Here is an 18,127-nt window from a genome sequence, read left to right as displayed (position 1 = left end):
CACCTTGACTAAATCTGTTGTAAATTTCTGGTGCTCACCTTATCTCCGTATCAAGCCTGCAAATTTCACCACTTTTCCAATTGCATTATGTGACATTACTGGTGTGCCAACATCTTAATTCCTGATGAATGTGAGAATCGGCCAGCTATGTCCTGATATCACAGACCATGTGCACCATAAGAACGTTCATATAAAGGGAGCGGTGAAAATTCACCATTGCGATCAGATGAGGGAGGATGGTATGTGGCTGCCAATCAAATGCCATGCCTTGAGAGTGATGTGATAAAGTAAATCTGTGGACTGATTCCAAAGAGAGCATGTCTGCATGGCAACTTTGGTTTCTCAATGAAGTTTCTCAATGAAAACTGTATCGCTTTAAAATATGAAAGCACTAAAATATAGTTAAACCTCGATGTAACAAACACAGATATAATGAGGTAAGTGTAAAATATGGTTGATCACGTGTTGCTTCAGTAGTGGTATGCTATTACGAAAGCGAAAATATGAGATACAACACAGCAACAGTTATAGGAAAGCAAATGTTTGCACTTGCCTTAAGATATATATTCTGGTTGCAAAAATGTAAAACACAGGTGCTGACTGCTTTTTCAGATGCCTTGTTTTTCGCACTTCTACTATTCCTGTGTGGCATCGCCATGTGTGCCCCAAGCGGCAATGTACAGGGTCCTGAATATTTGTCTGCGTGTGTTCAAAAAGATTTTGCACTCACCGCTGCACTGTTCTTGCTCAAATTTTGCGGAACGATTGCATTTTGTTGTCTGCTTAGTTTACTATAACACTTTGCACGATTGGTCGCCTGTTTTTTAAGACAAAAATGAGAAACTGTTTTCACCTATTGGAAAAATGGCGCCTGAAAAGCCGGCGCTGGCACAGGCTTGTGTCGCTGCCTGCCGGCAGCAACAAGAAGGAGCTGCTTCGCAGACGAAACGGCATCTTGAAATCGGCTGTTTATGCGACAGCAGCTCTTTACTGCTGCTGCCGGCAGGCGTGGGCCGATCCCGAATATACTGCAATACCGGGCCGACCCGCGGCGGAGTTGCAGTTCGCCATTAGGGGTCCCACATACACATACATTCACACATTCACATACACATTCACAGAGTGGAAGGGCACTGAGTTTTTTAAGTTTCTCAAAATTAAGCCGTTATTTGCTGGTTTATTCGATTGAAGTAAAACAAATAGAGGCTTTCAGCTGTTCGTACCACACGAAAAGGCATATTCCGTTTAGGGTGCTGCACGTCGACTCTTCAGCATTTTGCAGGTGCTTGTTGCTTAGCGAACAGCACGTATGACGGATCTGTTTGGGGAAACTGGCGCAGCTACTCGGCCCAACTTTTAGGGAGAAATACACCTTCTAGGCCGTATGGCCACAGCACTCAAGCATGCGAAGTCTCACTCTTTATAGTAGTGTGGGGACACAGTGAAAATGTCATCATTCACCAGAGGAGGTCAAAAATCAAGCGAATTTATGAGGCTTGTGGTGTACTTCTTATGAGGCGGCTGTATGAGGAGGTATTTTATGGACTGACGAAGTGATTAATAGTTCTCAGTTTGTATAATTAAACTGTGGAGGTTCGAGACGTCGTGAAGCAGAAGCCGCATGTATTTTCCTCTCGAAGGCAGCCCAAGCTCTTATAGTGCCTCGAGTATACTTTGGGCGTTGCAAGTGGCGCTGTAAAGAACTGCTTCATGCCTTTTATTCAGAGGTGTTGGCGAAATCCCTCCATTCGCTACAATGTGTACCTCGTCCTAACGCCATAAACGGCAGTCGATTGCTTCCGTTGCGGGAGGTAGGGGTGCGCCATATTGTTGATAAAGATTGCTGCAGCTAAGCCACTGTGAAACATTCCATCGCTTGTAATAGTTTCGCTCTCAATTTTAAACCACGAGGTTTTTGTTTCAGGTGACTGCTGTTGTGGTACGTTCGCGAAGTATGCACTATACGTGACGCGCAGTTGTTAACAGACGTGTGTAATACTTTTTCTCATACAATATGCGCATCTGTACGTCTTCCTTTTACGCATTATTACAGTGCCCACATGTGACTAGAGCAACTCGCCAGAGCAATTAAGCACCTTGATGAAAGCTTTGCAAGCAGTATATATCATACCAAGATTGCTGTTCCGGGGGAAATATGCAGTGTCTGCCGTAACTGTGTAATAATGGATTTGAAGACATTCTATTCAAGCAAAATTTATGGACACACATGGTGCACCTCTGCATTGCAAAAGTATAGACGCCTTCAATAGTCGATAGCTTGCGATATCTAAGCTGGAAAAAAGGAAGACCCTCGTTCCCCGAATTGAATCCGTATTTCGCGTGCGCATACTTTCTCTCATTCCTGCCGTCATTCTTTATCTAATTATTCTCTGATCGATTTGCTATAATTGTTTATCCTATTGTTTGCCTAATTATTTCTCTTTAGCCTACTTCAAGACATCCCAATTACGTACATTGTTAAATGACTGTTTTATTTGACATCTCATTCACTAGGATTCGCTGCTGCATGTTGTTGCGTCTCCTTCATATTCTGCTTCATCTTCCGACTCGGCCACCTCCACCTCCTCCTCTTACCCTTCTTCCGATGCGGATTCTACTCCGTCTGTCGACACCTTTCCTTGTGCGATCACTAGAAGGAGCCGCTCCGTCTGTACTGCTTCACAGCGATGAAGCATCGACTATTCTTTCCAAGTGCCGATGCATAACGTGATTGCGTGCTTCTCCGAGCGCCGAGTTATGTCGGGCGCTGAAGCCATCCGCTCCGCGCCGCGGCACCTGTGAGAGTTAATTCGCACCGCGCCAGTTGTGCCGATGACATCATCTACAGCACCGCTCGCCTATTTTTATCTAGGTCATTCCTCTTCCTATTCCCCATTGTAGGCCTGCGAGCCATTCCTCAATAAATACCAGGGTGTCTGCCAACCGGGAAAACCGGGAAAACGGAATTCTCCGGGATTTTGAATAGTCTGGAAATACTCAGGGAACACTCAGGGAATTTTTGCTTCTATCAGGGAAAATTTGCTGTACTTTTATCGAAAGGGAACGAAGGTGGCGATAACGCTAGCTGGCTCGAGTAAAACAGCAATCGTAACGAATCGTCGTTGACGCCATCTTGACGGCTGGAGGTGTTGCCAATGTACAGTCAATGACCGACTTCCAGATGTCCGACGGCTTCGCGGCACCATAGGGTGAATGTATAAGAACGTCTGAAATTTCGGACGCAAGAACCTTTTCCCTGTCCGACTGTCCAGACTTTTTGCCGTGACCGCAGGTCCGAAACGGCATTAGTCGAAGTCGCCACCTTCGATTTTGAGTATGTCGCCGCCTCGAACCGGCGCTGTCACGCAGGTCCGCTGGCAGCCGTATCCATCACCGCAGAAATGCCAATCGTAGCTGCTTCGACGTTCGCTATTAAGTTGCTTGCCGTTTGGTGCCGTGTTTTTTTATTTAAAGGATTCGCCGCTGTCAGCAATGGCACCGACTCAGCCTTTCTGCTACTGGCGATTGGCCTCGGAGCTCGGAAAGCACGGTGCGTTGCATAATGCCGGGTCTCGAAAGTCAGCTTTGCCTCACTACAGAAGTGTTAGGCGGCGAAGCATAACAAGCGTAGAAAGGGGCAATTGCCACGGGACACAGTACGTATTCCTTAGTTATTCACGCGTGCAGCCGTCATCTCCTCTCACAGTACGATTACCAATATGCCTAATAAGTGTACTAACAGTCCTTCAGAGCTTTTTTTCAGATGTGTCCGCGGCAATTTTGAGCCCTCAAGTTCAATAAAAAACATGCATTCAATTTTTTGTCATCCTCCCTTTCTCGAAATGCCCGGTTTTTAGGATGTTTTCGCGGTCCCTAGAGAGTGCGAAAAATGGAACGTTGATTGTACAACTCAGCAAGAGGATGCTTCAAATGGTCCGTGGGGCAAACGCGCAGTGGAAGGACAGCGAGAACAGAAAGGACCTACACATTGAGGAATGAACGGGAAAGGAATCGTGCAGCCAATTATTTTTTTTTTTAGCTCAAGCTCCTTCAAAGTGTTGGCTGACGCTGATAGCAGGTTTCCCTCATCCAAATCAAAAGAAAATGTTTAAATCAGTGAAGTGCGGGGGCTGAGAGCTTATCAGGACCGTTAAGGTTGACTTAATTACCAGCTGTTGAGAGAGAATCTCATTTCTGACAAAGTTCGGGCCTCATACCAATGAGCTCACTATCAGTTGATAGAAATAGTTCATATTCGAAAATCTTTCATTCGGTATGCGTCTCCTTCTTATTCGTACTTGAGAATGTTCAACTCTATTTTCAGCGTATTTTATCCTTCTTTTCGAAGGTATTTTCACTGTGCAGTCTACTAACCCCTTGTACCTTCTGTTTTGTTTTTTTGAATAAAATAAGCGCTACTCCTTACTATTCAAACTGGATTGAATTATTTTTATTTTTTAACATGCTTACTAGAGAGGAATAGCATTGGGCAACATGGTGTGAGCCCGTCTCGACATAAAACGTTTCTGTTTTAAAAGTTTTGTTCACTCAGGAAATTTTGTAAAAGCACTCAGGGAAAACCTAGAAAACCTAGGGAATTTGGAAATGTCAACTTGGTAGACACCCTGAATACATCCTGTCGTCATCATCTAGGTCATCCATCATCCACTGTGACAGCGACGCCGCTGACCTCATTCTTGGCGCTGTGCCAACTTTTGTCGTCGAGCTTCATACACCCGCATCGCGAATCTCCACTCTGCAATTCAGGCGTGGCAGCAGCAAGCAGCCAAAACATGCTTCAGGAAGCACGGCTGGCGCAGCATGTACGAAGCGAACGAGCGCAGCCTAGCGAGCGGCGTCCTGGCCGTGACGTCACTCGCGAGAGGGCGGCACTCCAACTTCTCGCCGCTAAGAGACATATTGAGGGATTGAGGCAAAGCCGCCGCATGACACACTTTTGGGATATTGAATTCGCTTATGCTAAGCAGGGCTAGCGCGAGGCAATGGTGTCTGGAAGGCGGCTTCGGCGGTGCCCTCAACAAGCGATATATTAGTCGCAGCTAGAGTAGGTAAAATACCGGTACGGGCGGAACTAGCGCCAATAGAGTCGAAAATTAATTGCGTTGCACCGTAGACAGTACAATCTCCATGATCGGCCCACCTTGTCAAACGGGGGTCAACCACGTCGACGCTAAAGAAGACGAGGTTGACGCACTTGCGCATAAAAGATACGCTTAAATGAGCGAGAGCCTTTGTGATGCACTGTGACTGCATCCCCCAGCCGTCACCCCCAGCGCCCACCGGTGGCGTAAAAAGCCATGCCATGCGAAGCACTGTACCTGGTGGTTCAAATAATGCGACGACTCATTCTTGAATCTATCTCGCTACGCTTTCTTTCGCGTTCATTATAATTCCCTCATTCGTCATCATCAGCCTATTTAAGTTCGGTGCAGGACCTCCAATCACCCCTGTCCTGCGCCAACCGATTCTAACTTGCGCATGTAAATTTCCTCATTTCATCACCACACCTGGCTTTCTGCCGTCCTCGACTGCGCTTCGATCCCTTCCCTTGGCACCCATTCAGAGTAGCAGAATTCAACACACTTCTCTCTCCCACTTACCCCCTCGCCTTTCCCGCGCGTTTTTCTTACGTGAAACAGTTACGCCGTTTCATTTGTTCCCCTTCCCCTGCATGATTCTTGCGCGATTGGACCTAAATTTGTGAGGTCCTGTTTGTCCTGCGGCGAGTGTGTGTGTGTGTGTTTTCCCTTCCGAATAGAACTGTGGAATGAGGAGTGGTTTAGGGGGCCCGCAGAACACTCTTCCAGATGTCTGTAATTGCGGCCACTAATTGTGAATGAAGAACTGACGCACTGTTCATTAAGGCAAGCAAGATTTATTGCTTCATCGGAACAAACGAAAGAAAAGTATTTTCCGTCTGGTTCAGCAGTGTTTAGCGCTTTCTATACAGTCGGTGCAATGACTGACAGAGCAGTTGCTGGAGCTCGGGCATTAGCGTCTTCTATACAGTCGGTGCAAGGACTGACAGAGCAGTTGCTGGAGCTCGAGCATTAGCGTCTTCTATACAGTCGGTGCAAGGACTGACAGAGCAGTTGCTGGAGCTCGAGCATGAGCTGTTGGAGGTACTCGAGCATCGCCTGCAACGGAACGCGCACAGAAAGCAGTGGTATAGTTATTTACAGGCTATACTGGCCGCGAAGACAAGCGGATGACGACGACAACGACGTCAATAACAATGATGATAATAATAACAATTACGGGTGTGCAAATACTCGAATATCACCGCGTCGAACAGATTAGTGAAAGTTGGACTAATTCGATTCACCAATCGAATATCTACACTATTCAGTTTCTCGACCATTCGACATATTCTCCGTATAGAGATCCGCTGCAGTGACACATATCGCGTGCGTCTCGGAGCCCCTCGTTCGATCGACCTCGATCGTTTTTTAGTGCGAAAGAAGCATCGAGCGCACCGCGTAAGGGCCGACCCGGCTGACGCGGTAGCGGACTTCAGTCCACGCTGCCATTACACCTAACATGGCGCCACTTCGTCGGGCGTCGGCTGCTAAAGTTGCGGTTTGGTGCCGGTTTGGCGCTTCTACTTGCCGTATCTTGAAAGCGATCTGCAGACGGCCTTTGTGCGTGCTGTGTTCTCGCTGCTCAGTTTGCGTTGAAGCGATACACTGCACGAAGGTCACTTCGCTCGCTGCTGCTGCCGCACTTGCTCACGCCAGCATTTTGACAGCGAGTGTCCGCGGTCATCGAGTGCGATGTGTTGCTGTCTGTCTATGCGCGCTGCCAATATGCTTGCTAATTCAGTTAGTAAGCGAATGTTTCCAACTTTATACGGCCGATAAAAGAACGCTTACTTCGTTTAGCTGTCTACTAAATTGCTATCGCAATCGATGCTTCGCCTTTCGCGCGAAACTGCGACATTTTTGCATTATTATAATGATTATATGTGTTAACTTGACCAATTGTGCATTTATATTGCGGATAAATCGCATCAACTGAGCCGAAACATCGTCCCAACTGTTTTTTTTTTAATTTTGCGACAGCAAACTTTTTTATTTTCCTCTTTTTTGTTACGACTTTGACACGGCGACGGTGACGTCACCAATTCTCTCTATCTTTTTTAATGCAACCAACCATCTACTATTACGCTATTATCACATCTACCAATCAGCTGTTCTATCATTGTTTACACTCCGCAATCCCAAAGCAGGCTTCTTTGCACGCCCAACAGTAATGCGGAAAAGTAAGCTTTCAAGGGAGCCCGGCGAGGACGGTTATCCTTACTTCGTAGAGCTGTCCACCAATTCGCTGTCGCAATCGATGTTTCGCCTTTCCGCGGAAACTGCGACTTTATTTTTCTCATTTTCCATTCCTTCCTTACTGACTCTAAAGCAGAGGATCATCAACATTTACACTATTGTAATGATTATAAGTGTGATCGACAATTATGCATTTATCTTGCAGGTAAATGTTGCGACACTTTTCGCGTTACGGATAGCTTTTGCTGGGGTACTAGCCAAGGAATGCCAGCGCATTAATAATAATAAGTGCCTAGGAACAATGTAGAGGGTCTTTCAAGAAACACACACACCAGACACACTCAGTGCCTCGGGAAATTGTTAAATGCAAGATGTGTTTCGTATGCACAGTAATGAATATGTTTCAAGAACAGTGCTATATTCTCGAAATTTCTGCTAAGCACTCGACTTCTCTATTACTCGGCTTGAATTTGACGATGGTGAACTGTTCCCCGAAGTAACGAGAAAGATTAGAGAGAGAGAGAAAGAAAAAGAGGAATCTCACTCTTATGTTCTCCAGCTCTTCCGAAATTTCATCGGAAACCGCCCTCCCTGTGGGCGCCTGGCTGCTCCTGAAAATGCAAATAACAAAATTCTGCAGCCACGTCTATATGAAAACTGTCCACGCAAGTCACAGAGGTCAGAGAATAGGGAACGCCAGTTCACGAAGACGTGTGTGGCAATGATGCCGTCGCCTTCTGCATAGAAGATAGGATATACTGTAATGAATACATTGTTGCGCCAAAAAAAAAGGGGAAAAAAGACTTGGGAAGGAAGAGTACGAAACGACAGATTGAGCGCTCAATCTGTCGACGATCGCGCTCAATCTGTCGTTTCGTACTCTTCCTTCCCAAGACTTCTTTTTCCCCTTTTTTTGGCGCAACAATGTATTCATTAGATCCCAACCAACTCGACCAGCAACGAGTTCTACTCGATATACTGTAAGTTTGTTGAAATAGGGAATGCTCACTGTCCCGTTTTAGGGAATCGCGGTTGCGGGAAAGGAAATAAACGGTGCCGCGATCACAGGGCTAGAGTCCTGCGAACAAGCTCTCTGTCCCTGGAGAACTCCAGGCGGGAGTCGAGCACGGTCCGTCAATTGTGAGTCGCTAATCGGATTCAGCTGTCGCGCTCCTTGATCGTGGCTGCATCAACGCGTTTGGCTCATGTACCGCTACGCGCGCTGGACAGTCCCGGATGTGGTGTCGGGCCGCTGGGCGGCATGGCATTCGGCAGTCTAGACATTCTTGAGCACTTATGGACGCATTCGCTATAGGTTGGAAAAATAAACGGAACTCACTGAGTTTCTTCTTTTTTTTTTTGCTTAGGAATCACTCGGACTCAGGCTAACCAAAATTCTACTCAGCCGCACTCACTCTATAGTGAGTCCACTCATCATTGAGTTCGTCGACCTATACGATTCTCGGACGGTCACTTTCGGAGACGTCACTTTCAGTGCACGCTGAGTGGCTTGTCTGGCAGAACCCCTCGAATCATACAACGCACCGGGTACTAGTACGTCGCGCGAAAGTGATGCTATCACCGTAAGTGATCGTCCGAGAATGCGTCCCTTGACTCGTCTTCGGTTCGCTAAAAGACCCAAGTTCAGTTCAGCTACTGCCACGACGTACTATTGTGCACCTAAAACGCTGACCAGGTGTCTATAAAATGTGTAGTTGTGAAAAACTACAATCACGCCTACGCCATCGAGGTGCTAACCCAGTTAAGTGAATAGTCGGGTCTCCTGTCGGCGGGCTTCCACCATGCTCATTTGTTATCGACGGTGTTCTCTTTCTTCGCCAAAGGCAACAAAATTTTGGACCGCGTATAAAAAGCACAGATGAAGATAGTGACGAGCCATAAGATGAGCCTTTGTACAAAATTTGATGTTTGAACTCCGAGAGGGAGCGTCACAAAACGCTCGCAAAAATAGCCGTTTCTGACACTGCATAAGAGAGAGAGAGAGCAAAAAAAAAAGAAGAAGTCCGCCATTTCTGATTGCCGGAAGTGACACATGACCTGGAGCGCGCAGCTACTCGATACGACCTCCGAGAATACACTTGGGCTAGCTGTTGATAGCGCTTCAACTTGCACAATCTGGATTTCGCTGCTATCTGTCGGTCAGAGTGGTGATGGACAAAGCCCGTCTGCACAAAATCACCCATAGCACGATGTGCGACAACATCCGCCTGGCCCACCCTCCTCTCCCTATTAAAAGCGCGCCGCCCTTTAAAAAAATGGCTGTGGCTTAGGTAAGGTTAAGCCCAGGATGCGAAGCATACTAGCCTTTATTTTAGTTGTTGAACCACTGTTTAGCCTGGTGAACTGCTGTTGCTTGGCTATATTTGGTTCGGCTAGACGAAGAAACAACTCATGCATTACTTCTTCGCCTTCAAGAGTGGAACGCGACAGCGTTCCCGTCGACCCGCCAAGGGGTGTAAGACAATGGGCTACAGGGCAGCGACTACGCGCCCCGCATTGGACGCGGTGAGCGTCGAGCAAAGCAGCGTTCGGCGCGGCAACGAAATGTGCGCCTGAGCAAAAGACGCACGCCTTAGAAACAGCGCGTTTCTAAGGCAACACCGCATTCACTAGAGGCGCTTTTGTACCGCTTTGAAGCGTTGTACTCGTGGCTCAGTGGTAGCGTCTCCGTCCCACACTCCGGAGACCCTGGTTCGATTCCCACCCAGCCCGTCTTGCAAGAGTTGAGCCAAAGCCACTTCTCCTCTGTCGTGACGTCACGGTGTCACGTGATTTCATGGTCACCGCCGCGCCTGAGGAGCTGGGTTGAGCCCTCGTAATATGCTTCGCATAAAAAGTTACTTTCTACGCCCACGTTCACAGCAGATGAACACTATTGCTAACCAACCAACGGAAGTCGCCAGCGGACGAGTAGAAGGTTATTATTATTGCGAAACTGACTAATGCAGCCCATCTTCATTTTTCGGACCGACTTCATCCACTTATTGGGCACGCAGTAGTGCGGAGAAGACCCAAAGGTGCTGCGCGCACATGCGCCTAGCGAGGCTACATAACGTAGTCTTGGAAAGTTTCAAGCACGATTCAGCGTCTGAATCGCACGGCCCTCAGCCTGGGTGTTCGTTCTCTATATGCCAAGGTAGGCAAGTCCTTAACCAATCATTCGGTGCACATAAAGAAAAAAAAATACTACGTGGACAAAACAATCGAGGCTGCGCAAAGTTCCGGCTTTCGAATTTATCAAGTATCGACTTTGCTTTTAGTTAACGAAGTTGCTTACAAACACACGCGATACCCAGGACTCGCGGACACGTATACTGCATGAATAAACCACACCCACAATATCCGTGATATTCCCGCATTTCAAGCATTTATCGAAAACTATCGACCATTGTAAAGTGGCAGACGTACGCCGCAGCAGACGGCACAATTAGGTGTGCGACCTACAACTCTACAACAGACGGCGTCTGGATACAAATGGTCTGTCATTGTGGCACTATTACTTCTCCGTGCGAGCGTTGACGTTAACGAAAAATGCTTGATATATTTTCGAAACGTCCATAACACGTTCTCAACGCACATTGTAGCTAGCCGTGATTTCAACCAGCTGATTGCTGGTTGGGGACGGAGCATATGCCTTGAGTGAGTGAATTGAGTGCGCTAGAATGGCCATATTGCTTTACAGAAAAATATACTCTTTCGTTACTTTCGGCGCTGCGAAATTCACTTACAACTTAGTACTTTACACAGAAAGAAGAATGCTTACCATTCCGCCATGGTGCTAAAGCGCCGAGAGACGTGCGACTCACCACCAAATTACATTCAATCCCAACCGGCCTCTGATTCGACAACCTTTGAAAGATAACACAACACGGGTCGTGGCGCCTCTAGCGGCGTCGCTGCGCAGTAGACGAAGTGGTACATTGCCTCCGAGGTTCGCGCGCGCCGCTCGACTTCGAAGGCCATGAACTGCGTGAAGAATGGTGGTTAGAGTGTACTCGGTGGTACTTCTCGGAAAACTCAATGACCAGGTGGACTACGGTGAGTCAGGAATTACTTTGCTCTAGGCTACGTTGGATTGTGATCTGTAAATATGCGCACTTCTTGTTAACTGCTCGTTTCGTTCTTCAAGCGCGGTACAGTTGTTTTGCAACGCAGAGTGATACACACAGTCCTGTGTCTTCTAAGATGATTTTGTCGTGCACTTAAGGACCTTGTGCATAAGCATAGTTATAGCGGCAAGGACGAATTTCGGCACGTAGGGCCTAAGGACAAACCGAAGGCTCTAGTAAACAATGAAGTGTTTTTTTTTTCGATTAGTCGATGCGGAATAGTGGGCCGCGTAGCGAAAGAAAGAAGGGCGAGAGAAAAGAAAAATGGTGGCTATATGAGCTGCTTTAGAGAGTGCCAGTGGCGCCAGTTCAATTTTATGCGCAATGTGTTATACCCATAGAGCTTTTCGTCCTGTCTTATTATTGAAGGTTAGAAACAGGGGAAACTACAATAGGGAGAGAGAAAGAAATGGAAAAAGGAACGTGCATGCAGTTGTTGCATTTATTGCTGCTTCTCCTGTTGCGTTACCTCTCATAGGTGTCGGCGAAATTAAAGTAACCTGCTTTCAAGGGCTTCATGTGATTACAGAAGAAGGGAGGAAGGGGGGGTGGGGTCTAAGCACAAAACACGGGGTCATTTATAATAAATAAAATAATAATAATTCTGATTCTCATTCGTAGCCGTGCTTCACAAGGGTTCGGAACAGATAAAGTAGTACCGCCTCTGCACTTGAGCGAGGGAGAAACGGAGGAGGAAACGTCCTATGTAGTTGTGCGCACGCTCTGAGCGATAATCGCTGATCACTGAGGACAGTCGATTTCGGAAGTTGTAATAACGGCAGCAAAAGGCGCTAGAGAGGGGCAAGAAAGGAGACAGGGACGATACTTTTCTTCGCTCCTTGTGCTCTGTGGCGCCATTTGCTGCTACAATGAAACAACTAGCCCAACAACAATTGTAACAATTGTCTTGCCTTGTGAGAGTGCGACGCATGAGGTTATTGACCAATAATTATACGCCTAGGGTCAAGAGTCCAGGCGGTTTAACAGAAGCTACATTATCATGTACCCGATGTTTGGCCAAGTCGGCTGCGGAAAGCCAGTCGTCGGATGCACACATTCAACGCTGTGCTCAGGTCGGACTCAGCCAGCGTCGAGGCGATTTAGGTCAAACCACTTGCAAGTGGTGGATTAACTCACGCGCCCTACACGGAAATATGCTTGCAAACGAGGTAGAGTCGGCATTGGACCAGCTCGACTTCTGATTCGACCAGCTCGGGTTGAGTACATACACGATGCTCTAGCTCGAAGAATGTCGCGCTCGACGTCATAACGAGTACAAAAACACAACACGCGTTCAACTGTCTCTTCACTGGTTCACGCGCCACACATCTGTGCGTAAGCTATTCTAAGGATGAAGGAGTGTAAGCTTTCGTAAAAGTCATTTCTAGCAAGAGCGGCACTGTGAAGACGCATTGCTGCGAGAAAGTTGCGATGGTATTGACATCTTCAACGAAAGGTGGATTCTGTGGCACTTGGGCTATTCCAGAAAGCTTCCTGCAAACAAACGAAGACTTCAAGCAGCGTCAGTTTTTGACAAAGGTGTCCAAAATCTCTTGGTTCCTTTGTGGGCTTGCCGGAAGGCATCACCACCAAGGGTGCTACCGACAATGCCACAGTGCGCCTTGTCCTGTGGTTTTCCCATTTCATTTTCCGTCTTTCGTGTTCTAAAACAACAGCCAAGATTCAAGTAAACTAACTAGACCCGTTGACCATTCTGGTACACAGTGACCCTGCAGTCATGAGAATATGGCGATAGTTGCCTTAAGCTCCATTTTTATACGAAGCTCCTTGTATATAAGGGGCTGCTTAAGCGGAGGTGCAGGAAGGGCTTGAGCACCATCCCCATCCCCGCCTTCATCTTCCGTTATCCTTAAGCAGGGCAAACCAAACATCCACACCAACTGTAGGATCGTCCAGGGGTTTCAAAAGTGAGAGTGGACAGGGCTTCCGCGCTCCAGATCCTCGGAAACAGGGGTGACGGGGGAGCGGGGGGGGGGGGGTCTTCAGCCCGGCCTTCGAGCCTCTGCATATGTTTTGAGCTCTCCCATTTATAGAACACTTCCGAAGCATTCTGCCTTTTGTCTTTCCTTGTAAAACTAAGTGTAAGACAACCATGAACGTGCACGGCATTGCATCGCATCGCACAGGGGCTCGACCAAAAAAGTGACAGACGGCTTGACAGCGCCAACCACAAAATATCGTGCGAAAGCATATTATTTTCTTTGCGATGCTGGTACCCAACGTCCGCACCTAGTCGGGCTTGTCGCGAAAATCCATCGGTGTGACCGAAATGTGGTACCAAAAATGGCCGACGGCGCAAAGAGTAAAAACACGTAAAAAATTCACATATGATTACAATACTCACGGATGCGAAATTTGAGCGCCGCTGTATATGCGTTTTTATTTCACGATATATTGGCTGGTGCGGACTACCTGTCTCGCGCGGCGCATTGCAAATGGAGCGAAGTGTGGTGCGACTGCCTCGCTAACCGGTAGATCGCGAGAGGTAGCTCGTGGGTGCCGCGTGGGCTCAATTCATAGCAGCCGCCGCAGACAGACCTCCGCTCATGCAGCGCTTTGTTTCCAGTTATGGTATCGGTGAACGCGCTCGCCGCATGCCATCGGTGAACAGACGATGGCGCGCTTCTCTGGCGCCATCTCGTAGTGGTCGTCGCCGCAGAGCTCGTCTTGCACAGCACTACACTTTCCTTCTCACGCTTTCGCCATACCCTCCTCCTCCGCTTTCCTCCTCGCACGCTCTTTGATATATCTCCGTCTTTCACCCTTCGCTGCGTTCCGCGTTCGCTCTTTCATCTCTCGGCTGAGCGGAATTGAGCGTAGCTCGGAGTTGATGTGGGCGGTTGGCAAGTGCTCATGTTCGCGCATACCAACTTCCGAGATGAGTTTGGATTCATATTGCGCACGACTAAGTAATAATAATAGGGATGCAGGCGTAAGCGCTGTGGCAATCGCGTTACGGTGCCGTGCATTCGTTCAGGGGCACATCGCACGGCGACCGGTTTTGTCAGCGTAGCCGCACGAAAGCCCGCCATCAGATTTCGACAAGCTGCATTTGAACGTCGCGCCAGGGTCGTTGCCGGCCTCGGTGCCCTGCCCAGGAAGGATCCAGTCGCACAAAACGAAAATTACCGCAACGACTGACAAGTGCACGAAACCATTTCAGCTCGCCTCATGCAGCGCCTCTATACGTCCCGCGGCGCGGAGCCCCGACGCCGTTCAGTTTGTTTCTCGTGGAGCCCCCTAAAGTCGCGCCACAGCGCAGTGCGAAACGGCGGATTCAGCAAACAACTTCTCAGCTGCGGCATGGCTGGGGGCAAGCTATGTTGTTCGGTAGCACAAGAAAAAATTTGGGACAACCCGTCTCATGATGTCTGGCAACGGTAATGCGCTTAGCATTGATGAGAAATAGCGACACGACCTGTCGCCACCGTCGAAATGAGGCATGCGTGAGGCGTGTACTGCAGCGGGACTCCTCCTCCCTCGGGCTTCCTTACGAACACTCCGTGACACCTAGCGGCGCCGCCGCGAAGCATGCGCGTGGCCTCCGAAATGCGCGGCGCGCCGTTGCATGCGCCGAGAAACGCATCGTGCGGCAGCCGGTTGAGACAGCAAGACGTATCCACTTGAAAATAATTGTTTGGGTGACACCATCTACGAGATACGCGCCGTCCAACTTGCCGTAACGATGCACTGTCGTCCCACTTCCTTTCTGAACAAAGTGTCGTTTTATACATTAAACGAAGCAGAAAAGCAACTGGTGCGTCGATGCATTTCTCCGCAAAGTTCGGGCATTAATATTTCGGGACTGGTATCGTCCTAAGAATTCATTCCAAGTGAATCCGCCTTGCGAACTTCCCGGCTAGAATTTGTAAATTGCAACATGTGTCATGTGGTGAATAGGTAAAAACTGAATTGCTGAATATTTGTCAATTAGTCTATTTTGCATTTCAAATTTTTGTGCTAGTAAATTGGATTGGAGAAACTTTAATAAAAGTCCTGCAGGACTCACGTCAGCGCGCAGTGGGCGTCTCCCACGCAGGCACTGACAGGGAGTACCTGGCGGCCACTGCGCGAGCCTGCTGGATGGCCCATTGCTGGTCTTGTAGGAGCGGGCTTCGTATGGTTTTCTCCCACTTGTCGGAGGTAGAATCGGGCGGAGCGTTTCTGCACTCCCAGAGCACGTGTGCGAGTGTCGCCATGACTCCGCACGAGGGGCACGCATCGTCGGGGTACACGTCCGGGTAGATGATGTGTAAGGTGGCCGGGTTTGGATAAGTATGTGTCTGTAACAAGCGTAGCGTTAGCGCCTGCGGCCTATTCAGTTTGGGGTGCGGGGGCGGAAAGAGACGTCGTCCCAAGTGTTTCGTGATTTCCCTGTACGTTACTGGAGCGTCCCTGTTCGCCTCCAACTCATCGAGACGCGGTTGGCCGGGGGTGACGGTGCGATTGGTAAGCGCGCGCGCAGCGTCGTGGGCTGTCTCGTTGAGGTTGGGCGGGGCGCCTGGGATCCGACCCAGGTGGGCGGGAAACCAGATGACGGTGGGATGTTTGAGGGAGCTCGGATCAGCGCCGTGGAGGACGCGTAACGCCTGATCGGAGACGACTCCTCTCTCGAACGCTTTGATAGCCGGTCTCGAGTCGCTGAATATTGTATTTCGCTTATCGTCGAGCATTGGTCGAGCATTGCCAGGGCTATGGCCACTTGCTCCGTCACCTCGGGGTCACGTGTGCGTACCGTGGCGGCGTTTAAAATCCGTTGCGACGACGAGGCCGCTACCGCGGCGAAGGCTCGGTTGCATCGGTAGGCGGCGGCATCAGTGGCGTAGCTAGGTCGTCTGGCACCCGGGGTTCATAGGTCTTCTGTCACCTCCCCCTCCACCCCTACCCCGGTTGTAGACGAGGAAGGCGAGGATATCCACAAGTTCCGGGTGTCTTCAGACGTATATGACACCCCCCTCCCCCCCACTGGCCCCTTGCACCCGGGGCCCACGCCCCCCCGGCTCCCCCGGTTGCTACGCCACTGCTAATGCTTCAAGTTTTTTTTTAATTATGGGGTTTTACGTGCCAAAACCGCTTTTTGATTATGAGGCACGCTGTAGTGGAGGACTCCGGAAATGTCGACCATCTGGGGTTCTTTAACGTGCACCTAAATCTAAGTACACGGGTGTTTTCGCATTTCGCCCCCATCGAAATGCGGCCGCCGCGGCCGGGATTCGATCCCGCGTCCTCGTGCTCAGCAGCCCAACACCATAGCCACAGAGAAAAATATATATATATATTGTCACGCGCTAAGGCAAGAATAAGCAGCAGGATCAGCAGCCAGACACGAAAATGTCAGACACAAGGAGGACGGTTCACCAGCTGGCGCAAGATCCTTGACTTCGTCGTCTTCAATCACCGTTTTTGCTGGGCACGCAGCGCTGGCTCAAAACACCAGGTGGCATTATTTCCCCTCCCAACGGAGCATCGACTCGATGCTCAAACACAAAACGTACATGGAAACTACACAAATTATTGATGATTGATTAGTAGGGTTTTTTGGCGCAAGGGCCAGATGTGGCCAAAGAGCGCCAAGTCGATGGTCTGTACTTCTGAATGATATATGGGTGTTAATTGCGGGGAGTAATGAAACACGGCTGTATAGTGGCCTAAAATATTCGCTAAAAAGCTGAGTATATGCATGTGGTGCGATGTGGCTGTAAAAGGGCCTAAAATTTATTTACTCTAAAGTGCGTAAAATACAAGTATATACATGATATAAAAAATGACTGTGATTGATCGTTTCCGCGGTGACAACAGATGTTTCACAAGATGGAGATGGTCAGTAAATTATGTAATCTGTAGCACTAGTGCCTCAGCAAAGCCTTGAAATCAAGGACTGGGAGGCAGGTGCTCTAGAGAATGTTTTCATTGCAGCTACGACCTCCAGGTGGAGGCCGCGCTACAAGTAGCCTGGCCAAATCACATTTAGGGTGTCAGTTTCAAATAAAAAGTTGAATAGTGATTGAAAAGTAAAAAGGGGTTCATTGCTAAGAAAAAATGCTGGATGTAACGGTATGTGTTGGATATAAGCAGAGGGAAAGTGCTTTTTTCTTTCTGCCTCTATTTCAGTGCATTGTATAAGAACATGGATAACTGTAAGGCTCTTGCCACATTTGCTACATGTCGGAGGTTCGCTTCCCGTCAGAAGGTAGGAGTGAGTGGCGTACGTATGTCCTATTCTTAATCTACACAGAAGCACTTCTTTATGTCTTGTTGTTCTTTCAGTTATCCAGTTCCCTAATTTTGGCTTAATAACGTGTAGCTTATTCAATACTGCATTATCCCATTGGTCCTGCCAGTACTTCCTCAGTTTGTTGCGTAAGAAGGGCTTAAGTTCTTTTGCTGATATAGGTTTATTCATATCCGTTTCATTAAAGGTGACTGACGTTGCACTTTCGTCAGCAGCTACATTGCCTTTTATGCCCCTATGGCCAGGTACCCAACATAGGATGATGTTCTGGCTGTACATTAATGCTAGGCATAGTTGTGTGTATAGTTCATTAAAAACAGGGTTCTTATGTTTTCGTAAACTCATTAAGGCTCTTACTACGCTTAATGAATCTGTGAAAATGATGGCCTTATTGAGATTACTTTGTCTGATATGTTTTACAGCTGAGAGTATCGCGTACGCCTCAG

At 48.4% G+C, this 18,127-nt stretch overlaps 1 long non-coding RNA gene across 1 annotated transcript; it reads right to left on the bottom strand.

Moving 5' to 3' along the window:
- Nucleotides 1-5,876: 5,876 nt before the first annotated feature.
- Nucleotides 5,877-11,200, bottom strand: LOC135919717 (uncharacterized). Its single transcript, XR_010570036.1, has 3 exons — nt 11,083-11,200; nt 7,843-7,909; nt 5,877-6,158 (listed from the first exon to the last, which is right to left on the bottom strand). It is a non-coding gene; the product is annotated as an uncharacterized lncRNA (long non-coding RNA).
- Nucleotides 11,201-18,127: the final 6,927 nt, after the last annotated feature.

The sequence above is a fragment of the Dermacentor albipictus genome, chromosome 7 (assembly GCF_038994185.2).
Source record: "Dermacentor albipictus isolate Rhodes 1998 colony chromosome 7, USDA_Dalb.pri_finalv2, whole genome shotgun sequence".
NCBI lineage: Eukaryota > Metazoa > Arthropoda > Arachnida > Ixodida > Ixodidae > Dermacentor > Dermacentor albipictus.
This window is presented reverse-complemented; position numbering and strand designations above follow the sequence as displayed.